Here is a 25,471-nt window from a genome sequence, read left to right as displayed (position 1 = left end):
GGGCCCTTTGGAGAGGTAGGGTACCCCTGTGGAATTTGCTTAAAACTTTTATTCACAGCCCCAGAGGTGGCACAGAACAAATTCCACCTGTCTGCCCTTAACCCAAGGCAGGAGCAGGATGGTGTCATAGGGCAATTATTTTTTGCCACTACCGACTTGTGCACTCAGGTGCCAGGAAGAACTTTGTGCTGGAGAAGGGCGCACAGCACTTCATGTGAAGGAACATAGAAGATTGGCATGGCACCCCCTCACATAGCGGCCAGAGAAACCAGTTACTGTGAGCAGCCAGAGGCCAGAGGGGAGGGCAGATCATCAGAAGATGATGCTGTCTGTGCACCAGGAAGGAGGAGGAGAGGCAGGACAACCAAATACTCTCTTATGGAAATGGTGCACAGAGCTAGGGCGTACTATCTCAATATGACAGAGAGCCAGTGCCGAAAGCGACTGAGGCTAAGCCATGCGGTGGTGACAGACATCTGTCGTATGGTCCAGCAGCAGCTTGAGCTACAATCCATCGACCCCCATGCTTGCCAGTGGTTGTGAAGGTATCCGTCACTCTCAACTTCTATGCCTCAGGATCTTTCCAGGGATCATCAGGAGATCTGTCTGGTATACCCCAGTCAACAGCACATAGCTGCATTAAGGTTGTGACTAACGTCCTGTTTGTTCGTGTGGGGGGGTTCATGATTTCCCCAGAGATTTGGCATCTCAGACGTAGAGAGCCACAGCCTTTGCCCAATTAACAGGTTTCTCTCAGGTACAGGGCATTACTGATTACACCCATGTTGCCATAAAGGCCCCAACTTAACATGCGGACACCTCTGTCAACTGGAAATCCTTCCACTCAATCAAGGTACAGATGGTTTGTGATCACAACAAGATCTTCCTTCATGTGTGTACAAAGTTCCCTGGTAGCTGCCACAACTCCTTCATACTAAGGAGATCTCAACTCCCTCAGCCATTTCAGCCACCAAAGCAGATCTGTGGTTGCCACCTAGCAGACAAGGGCTACCCCTTAATAACTCTAGGAGCCCACAAACGAAGGCAGAGCACAACTACAACAGCAGCCATGTTGTCATCAGAAATTCCATCAAGCAGGCAACTGGTATTTTAAAGATGCTCTTCAGGTGCCTCAGTCACTCAGGTGGAACTCTGCAATATGCCCCAGCAAGGGCATCAAGAACAGAAGTGGGGTGCTGCATGTTGCACAACATTGCACAGCGGAGGGGCTTACAAATCAATGACGACCACGCCACGTGCAGAGCTCCAACCACTGAGGAGGAGGAAGATAATGAGGAGGAGGAAGCCCCTGTCCATTTGGATTATTCTGAAATGGATGAGTATGAGAGGGCTGCCAATGGCAAAGAAGCTGAGGGGCATGACCATGTAGCCAGGGCTGATATTGTGCAAGAGGAAATCATTGCCAGACGGGTCCTTGCGCAAAATAGATCCTCAAGGTCCTCTGATGCCACAATTGCCATCAGCTAGTGCCTGGTGACATACTTCCACCTAAAGAACCTTGTGCATTGATGCCACAATTACTCAAGGAACTACCCAATCCCCACAAGGGAGACAATAAACATCAATGAGTTGGACTCAGTTACATTCATATAGCTGATACCCTCATCATTATAACCATCAGCCTCATCACATTGCAAACACACATGGCAATAAGTCATTCACAACCTGGTCCCCTCACGTGAACACCAATGACTGTAAATGAGGAGCCCATGCAGCCAAATAGTCCCTAATAAAACCATGACTACAATGCTAAGCGTGACAGAATGTCAGACTTCAAACCCTATACATGCTGATAAGATTGTATGTTGTAACATATATGCAGATACAGCATCTAGTTCATGATGAGCCCATAACTGTGCAACAACATCTCTTTAAAAGAACTTAAGTATCATCTATTCCAGCCAGAGGTCCAGTTTCTGACATGGGCACCACATGCAACATTCCTGGCTTCCATATACCTCTGCTAATGGCACAAAGCACATCCTGTGAGACCTGCAAATGCAGCCAAAGCAGACGGCCAATATTACCTGCACGAAACATGGCCCCTCGAGCTGCGATGCCTACACCTAGGCCAATGTGTAACGCTGCAGTGAGATGAAGGCCTTGCACCCAGGACTCAAGCTTGAGATGCACCTACTGCCCAGGGTCTGTTTGTGGAGTCTGATCATTGAGCCTCCCTTAAAGTCAAGCTTGGATGGATAATGAAAGATGTAAGGAGCATCTCAGTGCTTGAGCCTTTGAACACTGGAATCTTTTGATACAGAAGAGAAGGAAGAAGTGCTCCAAAACATCATAAATCAGCCGACAACTTTGATACTGTTGACAGCACATCGAGATGGACCTCAGCATGACGCCCTCATTATTACTGGTAAGAATTGCTCTCAGTGTTACCATTCTTTTTGAACTATCTAATGTACAAACACTAACCGAGTCGTATATAAGTGTAAATACACATGTTAAAGCAGTGCTTAAAAGGGCTATATAGAATGTGAGAAGTGTAACCTTGGTGAACCCATTAGTGTTCTAGTAAGATGGCACCCTTCACTCTCGCACACTCCTATGAAGTGCCCCCATGTTACCTGGAGGAGATGGAGGCAGGCTGCTCACTTCTCTGTCTAAATGGCAATGAGGTGTGTGGTGGCCTGCCTCCCTGTGCAGATGCCCATTGCGGACCTCCTTCAGACTGCGGTCTCTGTATTTCTGTGTGGACAGCCATGGTCCCTGGCACATGTGCAACAGACAAGGACCCTGGCGGAGGCAATGGGGAGGTGGACAAAGATGAGGGTGCTCAGGAGCTCTCAGTGCCTTCACCTGCTACAGTGACCTACACAGCCCTGGGTTGGCTGCTGGTGCACAGTCATCCATTCTAGCAATCGCTGTGCCAACAGTGCGACTGTCCTCTTCAGGGTACACAGCTCTTCATGTATTCCATGGGTATCAGCGCTCATACTCTGAGTGACTGATCCAGGTTACTGAGGAGGCTTGCATCCTTTCCTGGCCAAGTCACTGCTCTTGCATCTACTCCGAGTGTTGCTATATGTGTCTCTCCATGAGTTTAGCCAAATCTCTCATGGTCAGAGCTCATGATGCTGGGCCCCCAGGACAATGTGGAGCTCATGACAATAATGGATATTCCATTCGCAGACCTAGAGCTCCCACTGCCTCAGGGAACTCCGTCAATACCGAGCCCCAAAAATTGACTCCTGAGGCTCCATGTCCCTGCCCAGTGGAGCATCATTGTGACTTTCCTCCGTCCCCCCCCCACCACCGCGAGGGGAACTGTATACAGGTGTCTCTGACTCTGACACCTTCTCCTGCACTCTGGTGCGGTGACTTTTACCCTGTGCCACCGACTCTACATGCATGCTACATGTATCTGAAATGCTTGTATCTGAGTTGGCAGTGTGTGGGCTAGTATGATGTGACGCTGCCTCCTCGGACATCTCTTCCTCCTCTTGATGCCCAAGGGATGATCTGGCCCTGGGGATTGGGTGGGAGGGTGGTGGGGGGTTGTGAGTGAGCAGGACTGGGATCTGTGTGAGACACAAACAGAGTTATTTAGACATAGCCCTACACTTTGTGAATGCAATGACATCATGACCTCCATCATTACCATCAGGTGCCAAGATGATTTCAGCACCGCATTTATCTCCTGCACTGAATCCATGAGCGCTGATGGTCTCCTGATGCGATCACTGCAGCTGTAATTTGAAACCAGGCCTTCATGGTTGCTGCAGATGCATTACGGTGGCCAGCAGGGTAGAGGACTGATCTCTTCGTATGGACCTCTTCCACCAAAACTTAAAGATATTGGTCAGAAAAGAGTGGGGCAGATGGACCCATCCTTCCCCCATGTCTCCTCTTTGTGACATTCTATGAATAAACATGTAAGGCAAAAAGGATTGAGAGCCATTTAGATTACAATGCTCTCATTCACTTTTGTGTGCGTACATGCACTAATCATTTTCATCATATCATCAGTGACTACTGGTAAGGTTTAGTGAGGAAAATGACTCTGCACAAATGCTTGGTGCTATATATATTGTGGCTATGACTCCAAAGCAGCATGCTGTGCTCTGCAACCACTAACAGCTCTACAGGCTTCCCCCCTTCTGAGTCACACTGTTATGCCATGACAGTGTGCAGCTGTGAGGGAACTGTTGACCCAAGGGTCAACAGTATGGGTGAATGCTGATAGATGGGTGGCAGGAGGACAGGTGGATGGGATAATGAGCATGGCATCAGTCATCCACCCACTGAGTCTTGGCAGCTAACTACATGACTGCATAATACCTGTCCAAGGTAGTGATGGCAAAATGATGCCAAGTCCATGCTTTCAGTGGCTCAATATACTTTAATCAGGCAGCAACAATGATAATTCTCCCATAGGGAAAGCCCATGGTGGGCCATCCATTTCAGGGTCAGCCAACAGTTAGACAACATTTACAGCTTTGACACTCACCTGATAAGGCAATAACATCTCCTCCAATGCACAGGGACTTCATCATTGACGACCAACCTCTAAAATGGTCATTTCTGAAGGCCCGCTTTTAATCTGCGATGGAGTCACCTAACCCACGCTGGGCCCGCCTCCAACCCCTCACTACTTCTGGGGTCACTCACCACCCCCCTTCTATTCTAGCCTGCCACCCCCACAGACTGAAAATCAGAAGTTTGGGCAGCCATGCTTGAAGGTCGGGTTCACAGAGCCAGGAATTCTCCCAGTTCAGTGCGCACGATCCAGGAGCAAAATATCTGGGCCTGATTTCCTTGTTTGCTGTGGTGTTTTAGCTCCACATCTTGTGGACGGGAGCAGTGGAGAACAAGCTACAGGACCAGGTAGGTCTGATCCCTGACTGGGAGGGAAAGTTTTCCACGCCCATCTGGGAGTTGGGCCTAATCCCATGTTGGAGGGTTCGTGTGGACAAGGATTTTGATGGCAGCGGGAGCTTGGGGCCCATGAAACAAGGCTACTGTTAAACCTGCTAAGTAGGTTAAATTCAAAGTTTCTAGCTTCATTAACATATTTGAAATCTCCACCCATCTCTTGGCAGCGGGTTGGCTGTCTAACCCTTGTCCCGACTGAGTAAAAACCATAAGTCAGTGGGTTGGATCTGGGTTCCCAATAGGTTTACATTTCTTGCCAAATTGAGTCCCCATCCATACCCAATCTGACCTACTCGTCTCTGTTAAAATTGCCCTGGGATGCCACACCCTCCCATTATTTCAAAGGTCTCTTAGAGGATCCACTCTCACAAGATTGTTTCAGAAAATTGGACTTAAGGCTGGGATCCACCTTATCCTTGTCTCAGCCAAATTTCCAGGTATTCCAACAGCTTCGCACCAAATGTGCTGGCAAATTCTGCTGGAACTGTGTTCATTACGTCCAAATCCAATCAATCCAACTTCGCTCATGTCTCAAATATAAAATTAGTGAGTTAGGAATTTAACAAGTTTTCAAAAGCTGGGAAGATTCAGTTCGTCTCTCCAGCCCTGTGTTGTACAAGCAGACAAAAGCAAGCAATAATCAGTTATGCTATCATTTGTGTCAGATCCTAGTAAACCTGATTATTCACATACAGAAAGTTTATTTTCTTTCTGCTTTAGTCAGATATCATGAATGAATAACAGACAGGCCATGGAACAAGTACATTAAGCAATAAAAAGCACTTTGTAACAGGTGTGAACAGCCTTTCCTATTTTTCACTTTATTACGCTTTCATCTTTGCTAGAGCTGACGTTTATATTTAAAGCCCACCACTGGGACCTCAGTGGGCAGGAGGGCAAAAGGTCAAAACCAGCACAGCCTGCGCAACGATGGTCATAAATCAATGCCATTATTTAAGAGTGCTGACATGACTTTCACACATGACAACTTACTAGGAAACTGGTACTTGTCTTAGAGTTTCTTACTAATCTTACAGTGCAGTGCTGTAGCAGCTTGAGAATTAAGCAAAATAGTGAATTAAAAATCATACTTATGTCACAGTTACCTGATGTTACCCACCCCCACTCCCCAATACCACAAATATACAAACACAAAATACTGGATTAATTCACATTCGTTACCTGTCAAATACACACTGGAACGAGATAACAAATTATCTTTTTAATATTCACATCATCAAGTCCATTTAACCAAATGCTGTTCAAGAAAAAGCATTGTGCATGTTTTTGATATACATGGCATAATGTATAATACATATACATACACCTGCATTGAAAACCTTCATCAAAATGATATAATCCGGCATTTTATATGAAATCAGCTTTTAAAATATTTTGACATAAGGACCCATCAAGTTTTCTTTTTTTCAAAAAATCTGTTCTTGCCAGTGAATTTCTGAATAATTTTTACATCTAAAATCCTTGCTAGAGACCAGAAACATAATGAATCACTGCATCACTTACTTAATTTAAATAGTTAAAAAACCCTATGCTGCCCTAAGCACATTATCCACAGTAGTTTTATGTTGCATGCAAATTAGAAATGAGCATCAGTAATCACTGCCAGCAAATTCATGTAACTAAAAATTGGATCATTTGTCTGTTTGAAGGTTTATGTTATTTTATTTAAAGTTTTAGGCTGTAAGCATTTAATTAGTGTCTAGGTAAAAAAGGAAAAAAAGCTGGTAATTAATGCATGAAAACATTTCATCATGGATGTACGGGAAGCATTGCAAACCTTTGCAATGAAAGATTATCATGAATAATCATGAAATGTCTTCTTTTCATCTCATTAATAATTGACGTTTTCTGGACAGCTCAGTAGAACTGTTAAAACGTACAATTTTTTCAGTAAGTTTTGTATGGACAAGCTACTTGTTCTGTATACCATCTCAATCATATTAATTTGAGTTATGGCATATAGAATATACAAGGTAGTAGAAAATCTGGGCTCAATATTTCAACTAAATTGCACACCTGCTGTGTGATACATTCTGACTTTATTTGATTTGATTTTGTTACATTTCAATGTTAAAGGAAAAAAGCACTTGTGTATTTACCAGCACTTTTACAAGCTTATCACATTCCTGGTAACCCTCGAGCACTGGAGAGAATTACTGTTTAAAAATTCAAAATGGGGTAGCATGAAAAATAGTAGTGTACCAAAGTGCTGTAGCATGGAAGGGCCTTCAAGATGCTTCCCCACCTGTTTTGTGTTTCAGAACTTGGGTGAGTCATGAGAAGGAGTCTCCAAGTGTAGGTCAAGCACTTCTCCACCGAGAAGAGAGGGGGAAGAAAAAAAAACAATCAATCAGTGAGTGAATCATCCTGGGCAGTTGCTGGAAACTGGCTCAGCACTGCTATTAGATTTAATGCATGGAGCAGATCATGTGTCTTTTGCCAAGGAGTGGGCATAGTACTGAGAGGGGACAGGTGGTAACTTTTATGTCTTTTGGAGATAAAATAATTAGCATTTAAAAGGGTTGTAAATACACATACTGCTGTACGGTCTCCAGTTTGTGTGCAATCAGCAAACTGGTCACAAATTGTGTTGCTTTTCTGAACTGAAGTTATAGTCCATGTTTTCATGGGGGCATGCAAGTTGGTTAGTGGTGAGGTGGGGGGGGGGGGGTGGGGTGGCGGTGTGTGGGAAAGAGAGGTGCAAAGGAAAAAGAAATGTAGCTGTAGTAGGGGGACAGTATAGTTAGAGGGATGGATACTGTTTCCTGCAGCCGAGATCATGAGTCCCAAGGGCTATATTGCCTGCCTGTTGCCAAGGTTAAGGACATCTCCCTTAGGGCTGAGAGGAGCTTGGAGTGGGAGGGGAAGGATTCAGTTATCGTGGTCCACTTTGGTACCAATGACATAGATAGGAATAAGAAAGAGGTTCTGCTGAGTGAGTATGAGCAGTTTGGAGCTAAATTAAAAAGCAGAACCATATTATAACCTTTGGATTACACTTGGACCACAAACAAATTGACACAGAAAAAAAAATCGGAGAGTTGAACATGTGGCTCAAGGATTAGTGTGGAGAAATGGGTTTTGATTCATGTGGCACTGGCATCAGTACTAGGGAAAGAGGGCGCTGTACCGTTAAGAAGACCTTCACTTGGACCTTGCTGAGACCAACGTCCTGGCGAATCATATAACTTAGAGCTGCAGAGAGGGCTTTAAACTAAATAGTGAGGGGGGGATTTGGAAACTTAAAGAGAAAGGACAAGGCAATAGTGCAGGATAGTGATACTGGCAATGGTAGCCAGTGTGTGACAGGAAGGGGTAGAGCATAGAAATATAGGAGTATACCAACAAATAAGGTCAGAGTAGGGAAAAAAATGGTAAAAGGACAAAATTAAAGGCTCTTCATCTGAATCCCCATCTGAATCCCCCAGCATTCATAACAAGGTGGATGATTTGATAGCACAAATAGAAATAAATGAGTATGATATGATAGCCATTACAGAGATGTGATTGCAAGGTGAAAGGCTGGAACCTGAATATTCAAGGGTATTTTACATTTCAGAAAGAGAGGAAGAAAGGAAAAGGTGGTAAGGTAACTCTGTATACAAAGGATGAGATTAGTACAGTAGTGAAAAATGATCTTGGTTTGGAAGATCAAGATGTAGAGCCAGTTTGAGTGGAGATATGAAATGGCAAAGGAAAAAAAATCACTGGTGGGAGTAGTTTATAAGCTCCCTGTCAGTAGCTGCACTATAGGACAGAGTATAAATCAAGAAATAGTGGGGGCTTGTAAGAGAGTTACTGCAATAACCATGAACAATTTTAATCTTCATATAATTTGGACAAATCAAATTGGCAAAAGGTGGCCTGGAGGATGAGTTCAGAGTGTATTTGGAACAATTTCTTACAACATTACGTCTTGAACCAACCAGGGAACAGGCTATTTTAGGCTTGGTAAGGTGTAATGAGACATGATAAATTAATGACTACATAGTAAGGTTCCTTTAGGCAAGAGTGATCATAACAGAATAGTATTTCACATTCAGTTTGAGGGTGAGAATTGTGGGTCTAAAACCAGAGTTTTAAAATTAAATGAAGACAAGTACAAGGATGAGGAAACAGCTGGCTAAAGTGTTTTTAATATATATTCCTAGTGCAAAGATGGTAGAGAAGCAATAGCAGACATTTATGGAGAGATTTCATAATTATTGATAATGATACATTCCATAGAAAAAGAAAGACTATGAGAAGAATGCACCATTCATGGCTAAGGAAGGTGTCAAATTTAAAGAATATACACAATTCTGCAAAGATTAGTGTTGGGCCAGAAGGTTGGGAAATTTTTAGAAATCAGCTAAGGTAATTAAAAAAAACAAGAGGCAGAAATTAGAAACTCGCAAGAAATATAAAATCAGCCAGTCAAAGCTTCTATAAGTATATTAAAAAAGGAACAAAGTAGCTAAAATGTTGAAACAAGGAAACAACAGAGGCTTTAAATAAGTATTTTGTATCTATCTTCTCAGTAGAGTGGACAAAAATCATCCCAAGAATTGTAGAAAATTATGAGGCAAAAGGGGTGGGCGGGCACTTAAACAGTCATGATTGCCAGAGAAAAACTAATGGGAACTAATGGGACTAAAGGTTCACCAGTCCCCTGGACCTGATGGCCTGCATCCTAGGGTCATAAAAGAAGTGGCCTCTGAGATAAAGGATGCATTGGTTCTAACCTTCCAAAATTTCTAGTATCTAGAAAGGTCACAGTGGGTTGGAAAACAGCAAATATAATACCTCCATTCAAGAAAGGAGGGAGACAGAAAGCAGGAAACATACGGACATATGAATTAGGAGCAGGAGTACACCAGTCAGCCCCTCTAGCCTGCCCTGTCATTCAATAAGATCATGGTTGATCTGATTGTGGCCTCAATTCCACTTTCCTTCATTCCCCCTATACCATTTGACTCCCTTGTCAATTGTCAAGAAGATATAATAATGTCTATAGTGTTATTGGAAATTATTTTAAAATAGAGTTTAGTGGTGTTTGTGTCTATGTGTGTGTATGTGTGTGTGTCTTAATTGGATTAAATCCAGCTAGTCTAGAGGCTTTGATGTCTATATAGAGAAGTAGGTTTGAAATGGTAATTAGATAAACATAGGGAAACAGAAGGTGAGGTGTAAAGGGCACAATTTGCATTTTTAAACAGACCATTCAAAAAAGCTGTTGAAATATTACAGGTGAAGCTCAGAAACAATGGGTAGAATTTTGGTGGGCAGGCTCGGCGGGGGCAGTTGGGAAGCCAACTGCTGCCCGTGATTGGCACTGCACCACGTTTTCACGCTGGCTGGCCAATTAAGGCCCGCCTAGTGTGAAATGAGAGCGGCAGCACTGAGTGCTGCCTGTGTGGGCGGGAGGAGGAGGGTGAGCCGGCCGAGCGTGAACTTTGTGCATGCGGGCGAGTGAGTGCTGCATAATCTCCGAGGCACGGAGCTGCCTCAGGGAGATGAGGCGTTTTTTAAAAAGGAAATGTAGTAAATAAAAATGTAATAAAACATGTCCCCCCTCATGTGACTCTATCACATGACTAGGGACATGTGATTAATTAAATTTTAAAACTTATTTTATTATTATTTGCTTTTGGAAATCTCATCCCACCAGTGGATGAAGTTTCCAAAAAAATGCAAAGGCTGCTTGGCCTTTTCACCTGCCCGCCAACTGTTAGGTTGGACGGGCAGCGAAAAATGTAATTTAATTGATTATTTAATGGCCTTAACAGACCTTTTAATTGCCAGTGGGCATGTACCGCAGTCAGCAGCACACCTGCCAACCGAACTATCGCGTGACTGCGCGTTGACGTTGGCACGCTCGGCCGATGTCAACATGTGTCATTTCACGTTCGAGTGGGTCGGGCGCGCACCCGCCGAGCAAAATTTCTGGCCAATGTGTTTTTTTTTTTAAAAGCTTACTAGTAAAGTGGGTATTATGAAAGTCTTTTATTGTTACAAGAAAGTTAAAAAACCTAGTGACAATGAGAATCTGCATTCAAAGAGGAAAATATATATAAAGGAGGAGAAGGCTGCTGGTAAAAGGGGAAGGGATTCTCAGATCTAAAGCCTCCAACCTGTAAGCCTCAAGTCTGTCTGCAAGGGTCCAGAGCTGAAAGGGAGTCATTTTGAATGCGACTGTCCAGGGTGTGCTTTGCCAGGGGTCTGTTTAAATCTATGTGTTTTACAGTTGCCTTACCGGGGGTCTAACTGAGAGTCAGATGAATTAGGGGATTTCTGTAGTTATTATAGCAGTAATTTTGTGGACATATGTATGTGCTTACAATCTTTCTTGTATTAATAAATGTTTAATTTAGTGTTAAAAAAAACCTTTCGAGACTTGGTGGTCTTATTACTACTGAATTCAAAGCCTGCATCTCAAAACATACAAATGGCAAAAATGGGTTATGACAGTTGTTTCAAATTTCCCTCTGGAATTTGAACAGCTCAGCATTTACCATTGGCTGTGTCATAATACAATCAAAAATCTAATTAATTCAACCTTAAAAATATTCAATGACACTGCCTCCACCACTCTCTGGAGAAGAAAGTTCTATAACTTATGACGCTCTGAAAAAATTTCTCCACATCTCCATCTTAAATAGGAAACGCCTTATTTTTAAGCTGTGTCCCATAGTTCTAATCTCTCCCACATCCTTTCCGTGACCACCCTGTCAAGTCCCCTCAGGATCTTACATACTTCAATAAAATCACATCAGGCCAGAATTTTCCAGCCCCGTTGATGTCGGGCGTCATGGTGGGCGGGGTGGAACAATATGGCGAGAAGGCCAAAAATCGGTTTCACGCCAATGTGAAAACACAGCAGGATCATCCGACGGTGTCTACCATGGCGGAATGCCAATCCCGCTAGAGGCTGACGTGAACCCAATTTGCATCCTGCTGATGGGATACAAAGTAAGGTCCAACTGGAATCGATCCCCCACGCTAGAATTTCTGTTACACTGGCGGGAAAACATACCAGCCCAGAACACATCTGGACAAGTGTGACATGCAAAAGTTGGGTCTTACTGTTAGGACCTTGCTCAGATCGTGGTCATCTGAGGAGCAGAAGATTCTGGAGCCCTACAGCCCACCAAACCCTGGAGGAATACATGCATCGTATGCTGGGTGGATTCCCATGGACGTGGCTCCGCCGCAAAGCAGCTCATGGAAGATGGGAGGTCTCCGTTGATGTCTTGAGTCTGCTTCTGAACATCACGGTCTTGGCCATGGGCTGCTACGGATGATCGATGGCGGGAGGGGACTGGAGCAGGGGGGAGAAGAAGGTCCAGGTGTGAGCAGGAGAGGAAGGTGTGGGGTGGGGGGGGGGGGAGGTTGCAGGTTGGAGAGGAAGGTCTAGATGTGAGTTGGAGAGGAAGGTGAACTGGTGGGGGGTGGGGGGGGTGGATGAGGTTGAGAAGGTGGGGACGCAGGTGTTGGGGGGTGGGCAGGGAATGAGGTTGGGGATGGGGAGGGGTGACGAAGGTGTCGGGAGGTGAGCTTGGGAGGGGGCAGGAGGGTGTATCAGGGTAGAATGTGGCAAGTGGGGAGGAAGGTGTAAGGGGGAAGGAAGGTGTAAGGGAAGGAGCTTGAGGGGGTGGGGGGGGAAGGAGTTTAGAGGGAGGGGAAGGAGTAGTCCAAGGATGTGAAGGAGTAAGCGTAGAGGAAGGAGTAAGGGTGGAGGAAGGAGTAAGGGTGGAGGAGGGAGTAAGGGGGTGTGGATGTCCAGGTGAACATGCAAGGGAGGGGTCTGTGGAGTCAATGACTGCTTCCTGGGGACTGAACTGAGGGTGGGTGTGGTAGGAGGGAATGAGAGGGGGCAGAGTGAGCTAGAAAGGTGGGAGCCTGATGGTGTGATGGTAGTGGTAAAAGGAACAGTGAGGGTGATTGTTGATGATTCGGTGGCAGACATGGACCCTGGGAGTGTGAAGGAGAAGGTTGGGGAGGTCAGTGTGGGTGGGGGTGGGATTCCCAGGAAGGTGCACGTTCACCTGGACATCCTCGAAAGACAAGGCTTCGGGTTGGTAGGTGATGTTGGGAAGTTGGAGGGTGATGCCAAGGGATTGACACTAATGGGGGAAAAGGACATGGGTGACCGGGGGAGGGGAAAGGATGGGGGAGTTTATGAGAAACTTGACTCCGACAATGTTTTTCAAATTGAAAGTGAGCGGAGCCTCGTGTTGGAGGGGCACAGGTGCTGCATTCAGTGGGTGGGCGAAGATGCAGGTCAGCTCAGATGGACAACGGAAAGAGAAACCTAGCAGGCAGCATTGAAAATGCTTGGAATATTGAGATGAGTGCTATAGAGGAAGTGTCCGCATGCGTGGGAGAATGCTCGCACGAGGCTCCGAAAGGCCCTGCCACACACACACTTCTCCCTCCAAAATCACTCATGGTCCGGCTATGTGCATCTGAACTGGTAGTGGGGGTGGGGGTGGGTGCGGGGGAGGACTCGCAATGCCTGAAAATGGAGCTGAAAGACACCATTACACATTTTTCAGTGAAAGTGAATATATTTTCAGATTATAAAGCGACAAAATGCATTTACTTGTGCACCCACTTGTGATCAGAATTTCTTAACTTTTCTAGGCCTACCACTTCTTCTAGGTGCTGCCCTGGCATCCACAGCAGGGGTGGAGACAGCCTGCGTAATGGTTGGTCCCTGTTGCCTCTGATGACTTCAGCATGTGTCCTCTGGAGAGCCGAGGCCTTGAGGGCCCGGCTTGCTTTCGCTGTCCTCCTGTGGGCCGGCTGCTCCCTCTGCAGTGACAGGGGACGAAGTTGAGGGGGTCACAGGCAAAGGGGACTCGGAGGGAGAGGACAGCCTCTGAGATTCCTGAGTGGGTGACCCAGGAGTGTCCAGCTACCACTCATCCTCCCTTTGGGTGCCCAAGGGTCCCAGCCTGACTCCCTGAGGGGAAGGAGCACTTGGAGCGAAGTCAAGCTGTGCCGTTTCCCTCTCATGTTGCCATTGCAGGAACTTACCCATGGCTACCGTGATGGAGTACAGGTCTGTGCGCGTCTCCACGTTCTGCTGGACCAGGAACTCCATGACGTCTGCCATCCTTCCCATGGAGACCTCCATACGCGCACATGTGGGCACCATTTTATCAGAAAACAGGGGGACACACTCCTCCGACTCACGTGCCACTCTGTTGAGGGCTTCCAACAGCTCTGCATGATGTTCCCCCACCTTCTGCTGTCTCTCCACGATGAGCTGGAAGACCAAATCCAGAGGCTTGTAATCTGACTCAGATTTCACAGAAGCCTCTTCCACAGAAGTCCTCCAAGTGCTGGGGAGTTTTCCAGAACCTGCCGTCTCCTGCTACGGACATGTGTCCGTGCGGTGACCACCAAAATGTGAACCCGTGCCTGCTCTAAATCGAGGTGTGTGTCTCTGCGCTAGTGGAGGGCGTGGGTAAGGGTTGTGATGAGTCTTCCAGGCTGCTAATTTCCAGCTCTTCAATGGAGGAGTCCTCCTGGCTGGAGGTGAGGATGTGGATGGAGCTGAGGCACTGGCTGGCTCAGGATGTTGGTCGCTTGAAAAAGCTCCCTGTGAACCAAAGTAGAGATAATCAGTGCATGGCAGCAGAGTCAAAAGCAGCAGAGAGAGCACTCACATTTGCATTGAGGGAGGGATGATATGGTGCAGGATCATCACCTGTGTGTTCACCGCCGACCTCACCATCGCCACAGGCACAGTCTACATCCTCACCAGTCAGCACAACGGCACACTCCTCAAAGTGAGTGAGGGGCCTAATGTGGGCCACTCCACCCCCAGTCTGGGAGCTCTCCCTGCTGCTGTGAGCCAGCTTCCCCTGCATGAAAACGGATGGAGAGAGTGTGAGCAGGACACATGGCACTGTGTGGAACGTTTGTGTGGTGAGCGGAGCCATGGACAGGATGAGGACATGAGCTCCAGAGGATATGAGCCTGATGGAGATGTGAGGGTGTGTGTGAGAGTTAGTGGTGTTGTCCTTTCAGGTGTGAGATCCCTGTGGATGTGTAATGGTTTTGGGAGTGAGTTGAGAGTGATGAGGCGGTTGACTTACCCTGGCGAAATGGATGAGAGCATTCATTCTCTTCCTGCACTGGATGGCTAACCTCCTCTGTGCTCTGGTGAAGCTGACTGCCACTGCCAACACCTCCCAGACAGGATTAGTGACTTTGGTAGACCTCTTGTGGCCAGAGAAGGGTAGAGGACATTGCGGTGGCCTTCCATTGTGTCCAGCAGGTGCCCCAAAGAGGCGTCAGTAAATTTGGGGGCTGCTGTCTTCTTTGCTTTCGGGGCCATCTGTTACCTGGAGCAGTCCTGGCCTGAAGACAAAAGAAAGTTGTGCTCTGGTGCACTTTAAATATGGCACCCAGAGTGAGGAAACGCTGAGGACACGGCGTGACGGGCAAACCCGAGCCCACCCCCCAGCAATCGGGCGTGTTTCCCGTGAATGCATTCTTAATGAGGCGGGATGCGCCGGCAACGGGGCAATAAGGTGCAAAAAGCCGCCATTGAGTCCGGTGGGTAAAACGTCCTTTTTCCCACCCACTATTGCATTGTACAAATCTGAGATGATTCCACCTTCAGTCTTCAAAACTCCAGTGGATACAGGCCCAGCCTGTCCAACCTTTCCTCGTAAAATAACCCGCTCATTTCAGGAATCAGTTGTGCGAACCTTCTCTGAACTGCTAATCTAATTATGTCCTTTCTTAAATAAGGAAACCAAAACTGTACACAGTTCTCCAGATGTGGTCCCACCAAATACCCTATACAACTGTAGCAAAACATCCCTACTTTTATATTCCATTCCCCTTGCAATAAACAGCAACATTCCATTTGCCTTCCTAAGTACTTGCATACTAACTTTTTGTGGTTCATGTACCAGTAATCTCCCCATTTAAATAATATGCTGTTTTTTTATTCTTTCTATCAAAGTGGACAAGTTCACATTTTCCCACATTATACTCCATCTGCCAGATCTTTTCCCTTTTACTTAACCTATCTTTCTCCCCTTTCAGACTCCTTTTCACAACTTACTTTCCTACCTATTTTAGCAACCATACATTTGGTCCCGTCATCCAAGGCATTAATATAGATTGTAAGTAGGTGAGGGCCCACCATTCTTCCCTGTAGCACTTGTTATGTACTGCCAATGCTATTTTAGGAAAGTAAAGATACTGAAAAGCTGGTTCTCTCTGAACAGCCGAAAAATTTCAAGCTGTCTGGTCACACCATCCTTAATTAAGGGCTTACCCATACAAAACTCTTAACTTGAATTGGTTTTCCACTGGAAGGAGGTCTCTGACCAAAAAATAAGCCCAGCGCCTCTTTGCTGCCTCTGTGGCAAAAATTCAGACCCAAGAGTCTAATTTGCAAACTCTGCTGGATAAAATGGGACACAAGTGAAATGGACTGATGAATGCCAGTGACAGAAGTGTTCAAAATGCCACTTGTGCCATCTGGAAAATGCTAGTGTGCCAGAAATGCCAAGGAAACCAATATTCAATCAAGGATGGGGTGGTCCAAAATTAACAGAAGCAGAATAACAGTAATGAAGAAACTAATGCTTAAATTGAGTGGCAAAAGCAGATAGTTTCCCTTGCGGTATTTTGAAGAAAGTAGGTGAGAACATTGCATATGCCCTAACTATAATCTTCCAAAGCCCTCTTGGTTCAGAGAAGGTCTCTTTTAGATTGGAAAATTCATATCACTTGCTATTTCAGAAAGGTGAGAATGTGAATAAAAGGGAATCATAGGCCAGTTAACTAACATCTGTTGTCAGGAAATTGTTAAGAGTCCATAATTAAGGATAGTGTGACCGAATACCTTGAAATTTTTCAGCTGTTCAGAGAGAACCAGCTTTTCAGTATCTTTACTCTCCTAAAATAGCATCCGTTTTGAATACACTTGCTGTCTTCTCTACTAGCTTGCCTGACAGACTATTCCAAATACTCATCACCATTTCATTAAGGAATTCTTTCTTACACAGCAACCAATTTGTGCACAGCAAGCTCACACAAGTAGTGCAAGCTCCAACAGCAGTGTGATAATGATCAGATAATTAGTTTTTGTGATGTTGAATGAGAGATAAATATTGGCCAGGATTGCAGTGATAACTCCCCAGCTATTCTTCAAAATGCACCACCCAAGAGGGCCTTGGATTAACATCTCAACTGAAAGACAGCACCTCTGACAATGCAGCAGTCCCTCATCACTGGTGTGTCAGCCTTGATTTTTATGTTCTGTCCTGGAGTGGGGTTTAAATCAGCAATCTTCAGGCTCAGAGGTGAGGATGCTTCCATTTGAGCCAGGGCTAAGGTCCTGGTGAAGCCTCACACAGACACAAGCTTTCAGCCCCTTCTCTATCTTTTTAATTCCGAGAAGATAAGTTCACTCATTCTTGGTTTGTATCCTCCTTTTCAGGAGATCTAAAACCTCAAGGTCAAGAACAGGGGAAAGTGGGTAAATCTGCTTGTGGTGATTATATGAGGAGGAACAGATTACAACTACTTACATATTGGCCAGAAATTTCTCCCCGCTGGGGGGGTTGTGCAAGGGCGGGCGCGAGCCCGATCGGTGCCCCCGATCAGGTCCTCGCTGCCATTTTACGTGGACGGGCCAATTACGGCCTGTCCATCGTGACGTGCGGCCAGAAGTACTGAGCGCTCCCTGTTGGGGGCAAGCGGGGGAATTCCAAGTGGTTCCCTGTGCTCTTTTGCGTATGCACGCGAAAGAGCGCAGAGATCTCCCTGAGGCACAGAGGTGCCTCAGGGAGATTTGTTTGTTATGGAAATTTGAATATAGGTGGGGAAAAAATTTAAGGACATGTCCCCTTATGTGAAACTGTCACATGAGCTGGGACATGTCCATTACTTATTTCAAAATTTTTTATTTAAACAATAAACCCTTCATGAAGCCTCATCCCGCCCGTGGATGAGGTTTCATGAAAAACGCGAAGGCCGCCTGGGCTCTTCGCCCGCCCGCCAATCTTAAGGTTGGATGGGCAGCTCAGTTAATTACTTTTTAACAGGACTTAATAGGCCTTTGAGAGCTCGGCAGGCGCGTAGCCAGCTTGGCTGCGCGCCCACCGAACTGAATATCTGAATGATGTGCGGGGACGTCAGGACACCCGCCTGACGTCACCACGCGTCATTTTACACGTTGGCGAGCAGGCTCCGCCCCTCTGCTCGCCGATGGGATAATGCTACCCATTGTTACGGACACGAGGGCAAGCTGGATTAAATTATTATTACTGTTCCCCTCTTCTGCCCATGACAGCTATAGTTTTAATTTTCAATTTAATTTGTTTCCCTTAGTATCCTTTCCCTTGTCGAAATGGATCGTGCTGTGTTTCCAACTCCCGCTTTGAGGTGCAATGTTAAAAATAACCCCACAGCAAATTCTTTAAGGTGAAACCAAACTAGGATTTATTAACACATTCAAAACCTGAGGGATGGATCATGACACACATTCATACGCAAGAGCATACAAGGTAGAAAGACAGAGGAAAAAGTTTGTCAGTTACTTAAAAAAAATCAAAAAGGTGTTAGCATTAATTCACGTGCGTAGAGTCCAGTGAGTCTACATCCAGTGAAGGTTCCCTCAGATGCCTTTGTCTGGCAGAGTTCTTGGTCTTTGTCCTAGAAACTCAGTTGACGCAGTTGAGGATGCAGCAAAGTATTCTAGTATTCTGGGAATTAATTCACTCTGTAGGCAAAATATAGGATTCTATCTGGTGATCCGGCTTTGAGAGTGATGGAGGTCAGAGGCAGACTGCTAGACTGGAGTCCGGTTTTCTCTTCTGAGCTTAAACCACAACTGAAGGCAGAATCCAAAAGCTGTATAATTAAAGCAATTCAAACAGCTCAAGTCTCAGTCATGTGACCGGGTGGTTTCGGGTTGAGCCATTCAGCTAACAATGCACATTCAGGACACTCATTTACACTTACTGTATTTTGAGCAGATAACTGTGCAACCATTAGCACAACATTGGAGATGAGTAGTTGCAATAGCTCTGCCTTTGTCCAGAGCTGGCTGGTACAGACATGTCGGGCAGAATTTTCCCCCCGTCAGGGGGAAGTTCAGGAGCGGGCACATGGAGGCACGCCTCCAATTGGTGCCCCGATTGGGGACGTGCCACCGCCCAGCATGACGTCTGCAAGGAAGCGCTATGCACTCCCTGTGTGGGCGGGTAGAGATTCCCTGAGCCGAGAGTGCGCATGCGCGCGAAAGAGGAGACTCATCTCCGAGGCTAAATGCTGCCTCAGGGAGATCGGCTGCACGTTAAAAAGTGTTAAAAACAGAAAATAAAATTTCCCTGACATGTCCCCTCATGTGACACTGTCACGAGTTGGGAAATGTCCATCACTTTTAGTTACACTTTAATTAAATTTTTCAAAACCTACATGAAACCTCATCCCGCCCGTGGATGAGGTTTCATGCTTTTTCCAAAGCCCGGCAGGGCTCCCGGCCTGCCCGCCAACCCTGCCCACCTGAAAATTGAAATGAGGCGGGGTGACGTTGGGAGTTCTGCCCGACGTCATTTTACGCTTCGGCGAGCAGGCCCCGCCCCCGCTCGCCGACCGGGAAATCCTGGCCATCATCTGCTAGTCCTTTGTGTTGACTTGGCTGGAATGTTCATACAATGCAAGAGGTGTCACATTCCAGGAGGTCGATGAGTTAGCCTTTGTCCATTTTTTAAAAAACAGTATTTAAACAAGAGAATATGGAAGAGAAGCAAATTTTAAAGATTTTTTTCTTCCATGCCTTCTCTTCAAGGAGAAGAGAAAAAACTAAGGAGGTATACATTCATTCTCTCATTCACTCCTGAAAAAAGAAACCAAACATACATAGCTAACGGGTGGGGGGGGGGGGCAGTCAGTTCCCTGCTGCATTCTCAGGGTCTACACAGGAGACATGGTGTTAGCCAATGTGAGACATTTCTTTTGTCGGTTAAAAGACTGCAAGATTCAACTCCAGGGTATTGGGGAGCTTCAGCTGCTCTGGAGTTCAGTGATATTGGGATCCAACATGTGCAGGGTTTCCTGCCTGACCTGGGCTAACTGGCTGGGGCTTAGTTGGTAGGGCTTTCAATTGATTGGTGTGGGCTCTCCCACATCGACGTCATGGACTGCTAGTGGGTTACCCTCCAATGGATATCTGCACAGAGTAGCCACATCCTTCCACTGCTCTTGGGTCAGGGTTGCTGCGTGGGCATTTGAGATTCTGGGGTCTGCTAGCCTGGTAGCCAGAGGTTCAATTGTGGATGTCTCCTGTCCCTCCTTCTCACTTAACCCCTCCGGGCTACCTCAGATGTGTCCACCCTCTGGCAGACACTCACCGGCTGACTAAGCTCTGGGTTTAATTTCATTCTGACTACACTTGAACTCCCCCCGTGGCAGTCCCAAGGGCGGTGGAGTTTCGGGGTCACTTTCTGTCCCTGCCCTGTTACCTTGGGGAGGGGTTGTTACCATTTTGGTAGGAACTCTACTGCCCTCAGGTGGCTGTCCAGCTCCTGCTAGACAGCCCTGCAGCTCATCAACTAGATGAGGCGTCGCCCTCACCATCTGCATGTCTACTTGGGACCTTCTTTGTTCTCCCTTTAAACTTGGAAAGGCGGTATGGGCTAGCCAGACCTCCTGCTCATCCCATAGGGGTACAGGCTTCTTTCTTTTTAAATCGTTCTGCCTGGTTTGGGACCTTTTTGCATCCCTGATGTCTGATATCTTTGTGGATATTGTCACTTGCAGGGGTTGGGCTAGCTTCTGCTGCTATGGTCTGTGGCTCTTCAACTTGGTGAGGAAGTTTCCTCACCAGCTCTGGGGGTATTTGGGAATCTCTTGGCCCTGCTTGGGAACCTCTTGGATCTGCCTCCAAATTCGGAAAGGCGGCTTTGGGTAGCCAGACCTCCTGCTCACACAGCAAGGGCGTAGGCTCCTTTCGTGTTAAATCTGGGCAAGGTAGTTTTCTCACCAACTGAGCAGCTATTCAGGGATGTTCCTGGAATCCCTCTTCTAAGAGTGAAAAGAGGGTTTCAGAGAGCCAGACCTCCTGCTCATCCAGCAGGGGTACAGGCTCCCTTCTTTTTAAATTTGCTGGCCGGGTCTGGGGACTTTCGGTGCTCTACTTTGGTCGGAATTTTCCAGCCCCATTGGCATCGCGTGTCATGGTGGGCTGGGGGTGGGGGGAGCAAAATGGCAAGAAGGCCAAAAATCGGTTTGACGCCAGTGTGAAAGCACAGCGGGATTATCTGATGGTGTCTGCCATGGCAAAACACGAATCCCGCTGGAAGCTGGTGTGAACCCATTTGCATCCCGCTAATGGAATGCAAACTAAGGCCCAACTGGAATTGTCCCTTCACGCCCAATTCCCCATTACACCTGCGGGAAAATACGCCAGCCCAGAACATGTCTGGACAATGTGACATGCAGAAGTCGGGACTTACTGTTAGGGCCTCGCTCAGATCACGGGCATCTGGGGAGCAGAAGATGCTGGAGCACTAAAGCCATTGGACCCTGGAGGGACACGTGCATCGCATGCTGAGTGGATTCTCATGGACATGGCTCCACCGTGAAGCAGCTCACAGAAAGTGGGAGGTCTCCGTTGATGTCTTGGGTCTGCTTTGGAACATCAGGGTCTTGGCCATGGGCTGCTACATATGATCGATGAGGGGTGGGGGGGTTGGGTGGGGGAAGAGGAAGGTCCAGCTTTGAGTGGGAGAGGAAGCTGTACCGGGGTGGGGTGGGGTGGGGTGGGAGGGGGGGATGGTGGGAGAGGAAGTCTATGTGTGACTGGGAGAGGAACATATACCGGGGTGGGTCAAGGTTGGGAGTGGGGAGGAGGGAGTCCGGGGGGAGGAGGATGTAATGAGGGAAAATGTGGCAAGGTAGGTGTAAGGAGGGGGAGGAAGGTGTAAGGGAGGGAGTTTGGAGGGGATAAGGAGTCTGGAGAGAGGAGGGACTAAGGGCAGAGGAGGGAGTAAGGGGTGGGGGATGTCCAGGTGAACATGCAAGGGAGGGGTCTGTGGAGTCAATGAACTGGACTCCCCTTCCAAACTCCCTCCCTTACATCTTCGTCCCCCCCTTACACCTACTTTGCCACATTTTCCCTCGTTACACCCTCCTCCCCCTGTACTCCCCCCTCCCCACTCCCAACCTTGCCCCACCCCAGTATATGTTCCTCTCCCAATCACACATAGACTTCCTCTCTCACCATCCCCCCACCCCCGTACACCTTCCTCTCCCACTCACAGCTGGACCTTCCTCTTCCTTCTCCCTCGCCGATCATCCGTAGCAGTCCATGGCCAAGACCGTGATGTTCTAATGACTACCTCCTGTGGAGCGAACTGAGGGTGGGCATGGTAGAAGGGAATGGTGAGTATGAGAGGGGGCAGAGGGATCTGGAAGTGTGGGAGGACGAGGGTGCATCAGTAGTGTTGGAAGGGACGGTGAAGGTGGCTGGTGGGCACTTGGAGGCAGACACAGACCGTGGGGGTGGGAAGGAGAAGGTTGGGGAAATCAATGTGGATGGGGGTGAGATTCTCATGAAGGTAGAGAATGTACACGGTCAACTAGACATCCTCAAAAGACAAGGGTTTGGGTTGGTAGGTGATGTTGGGGAGTTGGAGGGTGATGCCAGGGGATTGACCCTGATGGGGGTAAGGACATGGGTGACTGGGGGAGGGGAAAGGACGGAGAAGCTGATCAAAAAATTGCCCACGACCATGAAATCAAAAGTGAGCGCAGCCTTGTGTTGAGCAGCACAGGTGCTGCATGGGAGTGTGATCAGTGGGTGGGCGGAGATGCAGGTCAGCTCAGATGGACAACTGAAAGAGAACCCCAGCAGGCAGCATTGAAAATGCTCAGTAAGATGAGTGTGATGGATGAAGACTCTGTGTGCGTGGGAGAGTGCTTCCACGAGACTCCAAAAGGCTCTGCCACACACACACACTTTCCCTTCCAGAACCACTCGTGGTCTGGCTGCGTGCAGCTGAACTGCTAGTGACGGGGTTGCAGGGGGAGGACTTGCGAAGCCTGTAAATGACGCTGAAAGACACCATTACACATTATCCAGTGAAAGTGAATATATTTTCAGGTTATAGAGTGACAAAATGTGTTCACTCCTGGAGCCATTTGCGATCAGAATTTCTTAACATTTCTAGGCCTACCACTTCTTCTACATGCTGCCCCGACGTCTGCAGCAGGGGTGGAGACAGCCTGTGCAATGGTTGGTCCTGTTACCTATGATGACTCTGGCATGCATCCTCTGGAAAACTGAGGCCTTGAGGTCCCTGGCCTGCTTTGGCTGTCCTCCTGTGGGCCAGCTGGTCCCTCTGCGGTGATAGAGGGCAAGGTTCAGGGGGCAGTTACAGGCAAAGGGAACTTGGAGGGAGTGGACAGCCTCTGAGATTCCTGGGCAGATGACCCAGGGGTGTCCAGCTGCCACTTCCCCTCCCTTTGGGTGGCAGAGGGCCTTGGCCTGACTCCTTGAGGGGAAGGAGCATCTGGAGGGACGTAGAGGTGCCCCTTTTGCCTCTCGCGTTGCCACTGCAGGAACTCACCCATGGAGTGCAGGTCTGCACGCATCTCCACTTTCTGCTGGACCAGAGTCTCCATGACTTCCGCCATCCTTCCCATGGAGGCCTGTAGCAAAGGTGAGGTCGGTGGCGAACACCCTCGTGAGGATCCTGCACCACATCATCCCTCTCTGAATGCAACTGTGAGTGCTCTCTCCTCTTCTTTTAACTCTAACATGTATTAATTATCTCTACTTTGGTATACAGAGAGTTCTGCTAAGCGATTAACACCCTCACCTCCATCGGAATGTTTCCCATGAATACGTTATTAACAAGGTGGGACGTGCCAGGAATGGGCTGGTGCGGCGCGAAAACCCGCCACTGCTGCCAGTGGGTAAAACAACATTTTTCCACCGCTTCTGTACTTTATGCAAATCTAGGTAATTCCCTCTGCCTCCTTTCCAACTCCTTTTGGAATTCCCTCTCTGCTCCTTGAGCATTTATTTTCATCTCCAGTATCATTTGCTGGTGAACCCGGTCTCTCTCTTTTGTCTCTTTCTCTTTCCAGGAACGCTATCTCTAGTCTCTTCCTTTTCAGCTCTAATAGCCATTTTGTGGCTAGGATGATTATCTTGGGTACAGGTCTCCAATCAGTTTTTGATCCTGGTTCTTCTCTCTCTTCTGGATAGGGACTGAAGTCTAAATTCTCCAAAAGTATCTGGAATACCTTGAGCCTTTTGACCTCAGGAGGAACTTTTACCTGTGTTTTCCAGGCTACAAACCTCAATGGTCCCAGACTTAGAGAGGCTAAGGTTTCACTAGTTAGTACTTGCTTTTCCATACCCATCTTTGTCGTATAATTTAACACGTTGCTATGTAGGATTAATAGAATTTGCTGCAGTACGTGTATTTGTTTTACAGATAATTTCAGCCACTGAATTTTTCGGCTTAGGCTTCCAATCGATTTCTTTCAGTATCTGATTCAGGCTTATTTTAAAATTTGAACTGTGGTCAAATTTTTGTGCACTTTCGTCAAATTTTTGGTTCATTTGAATGAATTCATCTCGGACACGAGCTCCCAATTCTGTTAGCGACATGATGGTAAGGTGGACTGAATTATTATTACTGTTCTCCTCTTCTGCCCATGACAGTAGTTGTTTTAATTTTCAATTTAATTTGTTTCCCTTAGTATCCTTTCCCTTGTTGAAATGGGCTGTTACCAAACCCCGGTTTATGAGGTCTAATGTTAAAAATAACCCCACAGCAAATTCTTTAAGGTGATACTAAACTAGGATTTATTAACACATTCAAAACCCGAGGGATGGATCGTGACACACATTCACACTCATGAGCATACAAGGTAGAAAGGCAGAGAAAGAAAGGGAAAGAAGTTACAAATTACAAGTTACTTATATTAAAAAAAATCGAAAAGGTGTTGCCACTAATTCACACAATTAAAGACCGGTAAGTCAATGTCCAATGAAGGTTCTTTCAGGTGGCTTTGTCTGGCAGAATTCCTGGTCTTTGTCCTAGAAACTCGGTTGAGGCAGTTGAAGATGCAACAAAGTATTCTTATATCCTGGGAATTAGTTCACTCTGTAGGCGACATATAGGATTCTTTCTGGAGATCCAACTTTGAGAGATGGAGGTCAGAGTCCGGTTTTCTCTTCTGACCTTAAACCACAACTGAAGATAGAATCCAAAAGCTGTATGATGAAAGCAATTCACAGAATCTCAGAATTCTAACAGCACAGAAGGAGGCCATTTGACCCATTGTGTCTGCACCACCTCTCCAAATGAGCATTACGGTCTAGTGCCATTGCCCTGCCTTTTCCCCATACCCATGCACATTGTTTCCATTCAAATAACTATACGATGCCCTCTTGGATGCCTTGATTGAACCTACCTCCACCACTCTTTCAGGCAGTGCATTCCAGGCCCAAACACTCATTGTGTGAAAATGTTTTTTCTCACGTCACATTTGCTTCCCTTGCAAT

The sequence above is a fragment of the Cetorhinus maximus genome, chromosome 6 (genome assembly GCF_964194155.1).
Source record: "Cetorhinus maximus chromosome 6, sCetMax3.hap1.1, whole genome shotgun sequence".
Lineage (NCBI taxonomy): Eukaryota > Metazoa > Chordata > Chondrichthyes > Lamniformes > Cetorhinidae > Cetorhinus > Cetorhinus maximus.
Note: the sequence above shows the minus strand (reverse complement) of the source record.